This window comes from Rattus norvegicus, chromosome X, assembly GCF_036323735.1.
Source record: "Rattus norvegicus strain BN/NHsdMcwi chromosome X, GRCr8, whole genome shotgun sequence".
Lineage (NCBI taxonomy): Eukaryota > Metazoa > Chordata > Mammalia > Rodentia > Muridae > Rattus > Rattus norvegicus.
The window spans coordinates 47,984,402-47,987,536 of NC_086039.1; positions in this window are offsets into that span (position 1 = coordinate 47,984,402).

Consider the following 3,135-nt stretch of genomic DNA (forward strand, 5'->3'; position numbering starts at 1 on the left):
GGCTATTATAAATAAGGCTGCTATGAACATAGTGGGGCATGTGTCTTTGTTATATGTTGGAGAATCTTTTGGGTATATGCCCAAGAGAGGTATAACTGGGTCCTCAGGTAGTTCAATGTCCAATTTTCTGAGGAATATCCAGACTGATTTCCAGAATGGTTGTACCAGTCAGCAATTGCACCAACAATGGAGGAGTGTTCCTCTTTCTCCACATCCTCATCAGCATTTGCTGTCACCTGTGTTTTTGATCTTAGCCATTCTCACTGTTGTGAGGTAAAATCTCAGGGTTGTTTTGATTTGCATTTCCCTTATGACTAAAGATGTTGAACATTTCTTTAGATGTTTTTGAGCCATTCAGCATTCCTCAGCTGTGAATTCTTAATTTAGCTCTGAACCCCATTTTTTTTTATTTATTTTTTTTTATTAACTTGAGTATTTCTTATATACATTTCGAGTGTTATTCCCTTTCCCGGTTTCCGGGCAAACATCCCCCTCCCCCCTCCCCTTCCTTATGGGTGTTCCCCTCCCAACCCTCCCCCCATTGCCGCCCTCCCCCAATAGACTAGTTCACTGTGTGAACCCCATTTTTAATAGGGTTATTTGTCTCCCTGCATTCTAACTTCTTGAGTTCTTTGTATATTTTGGATATAAGCCCTCTATCTGTTGTAGGATTGGTAAAGATCTTTTCCCAATCTGTTGGTTGCTGTTTTGTCCTAACCACAGTGTCCTTTGCCTTACAGAAGCTTTGCAGTTTTATGAGATCCCATTTGTTGATTCTTGATCTCAGAGCATAAGCCATTGGTGTTTTGTTCAGGAAATTTTCTCCAGTGCCCAGGTGTTCGAGATGCTTCCCCACTTTTTCTTCTATTAGTTTGAGTGTATCTGGTTTGATGTGGAGGTCCTTGATCTACTTGGACTTAAGCTTTGTACAGGGTGATAAGCATGGGTCGATCTGCATTCTTCTACGTGCTAATCTCCAGTTGAACCAGCACCATTTGCTGAAAATGCTATCTTTTTTCCATTGGATGTTTTTGGCTCCTTTGTCAAAAATCAAGTGACCATAGGTGAGGTGTGTAGGTTCATTTCTGGGTCTTCAAGTCTATTCCATTGGTCTATCTGTCTGTCTCTGTACCAATACCATGCAGTTTTTATCACTATTGCGCTGTAATACTGCTTGAGTTCAGGGATAGTGATTCCCCCTGAAGTCCTTTTATTGTTGAGGATAGTTTTAGCTATCCTGGGTTTTTTGTTATTCCAGATGAATTTGCAAATTGTTCTGTCTAACTCTTTGAAGAAATGGATTGGTATTTTGATGGGGATTGCATTGAATCTGTAGATCGCTTTTGGTAAAATGGCCATTTTTACTATATTAATCCTGCCAATCCATGAGCATAGGAGGTCTTTCCATCTTCTGAGATCTTCTTCAATTTATTTCTTCAAAGGCTTGATGTTCTTATCATGAAGATCTTTTCCTTGCTTGGTTAAAGTCACGCCGAGTTTTTTATATTATTTTGGGCTATTATGAAGGGTGCCGTTTCCATAATTTCTTTCTCAGCCTGTTTCTCTTTTGTGCAGAGGAAGGCTACTGATTTATTTGAGTTAATTTTATACCTAGCCACTTTGCTGAAGCTTTTTTTATCAGGTTTAGTAGTTCTGTTTTGGACCTTTTGGGATCACTTAAATATACTATCATATCATCTGCAAATAGTGATATTTTGACTTCTTCTTTTCCAATCTGTATCCCTTCGATCTCCTTTTGTTGTCTGATTGCTCGGGCTAGAATTTCAAGAACTATATTGAATACGTAGGGAGAGAGAGTGGACAGCCTTGTCTAGTCCCTCATTTTAGTGGGATTGCTTCAAGTTCCTCTCCATTTAGTTTAATGTTAGCAACTGGTTTGCTCTATATGGCTTTTACTATGTTTAGGGATGGGCCTTGAATTCCTATTCTTTCCAGGACATTTATCATGAAGGGGTGTTGAATTTTGTCAAATGCTTTCTCAGCATCTAATGAAATGATCATGTGGTTTTGTTCTTTCAGTTTGTTTATATAATGGATCACGTTGATGGTTTTTCATATATTAAACCATCCCTGCATGCTTGGAATGAAGCCTACTTGATCATGGTGGATGATTGTTTTGATGTGCTCTTGGATTCGGTTTGCCAGAATTTTATTGAGTATTTTTGTGTCGATATTCATTATGGAAATTGGTCTAAAGTTCTCTTTCTTTGTTGGGTCTTTGTGAGGATCAGGTATAAGAGTACTGTGGCTTCATAGAAAGAATTTGGTAGTGCTCCATCTGTTTCAATTTTGTGGAATAATTTGCATAATATTGGTATGAGGTCTTCTATGAAGGTCTGATAGAATTCTGGGCTAAACCCATCTGGACCTGGGCTCTTTTTGGTTGGGAGACCTTTAATGACTGCTTCTATTTCCTTAGCAGTTATGGGGTTATTTAACTGGTTTATCTGTTCCTGATTTAACTTCAGTAACTGGTATCTGTCTAGGAAATTGTCCATTTACTGCAGATTTTCAAGTTTTGTTGAATATAGGCTTTTATAGTAAGATCTGATGATTTTTTGAATTTCCTCTGAATCTGTAGTTATGTCTCCCTTTTCATTTCTGATTTTGTTAATTTGGACACACTCTCTGTGTCCTCTCGTTAGTCTGGCTAAGGGTTTATCTATCTTGTTGATTTTCTCAAAGAACCAACTTTTGGTTCTGTTGATTCTTTCTATGGTCCTTTTTGTTTCTACTTGGTTGATTTCAGCTCTGAGTTTGATTATTTCCTGCCTTCTACTCCTCCTGGGTGTATTTGCTTCTTTTTGTTCTAGAGCTTTTAGGTGTGTTGTCAAGCTGCTGACATGTGCTCTTTCCTGTTTCTTTCTGCAGGCACTCAGCGCTATGAGTTTTCCTCTTAGCACAGCTTTCATTGTGTCCCATAAGTTTGGGTATGTTGTACCTTCATTTTCATTAAATTCTAAAAAGTCTTTAATTTCTTTCTTTATTCCTTCCTTGACCAGGTTACCATTGAGTAGACCATTGTTCAATTTCCACGTATATGTGGGCATTCTTCCCTTATTGTTATTGAAGACCAGCTTTAGGCCGTGGTGATCTGATAGTACGCATGGGATT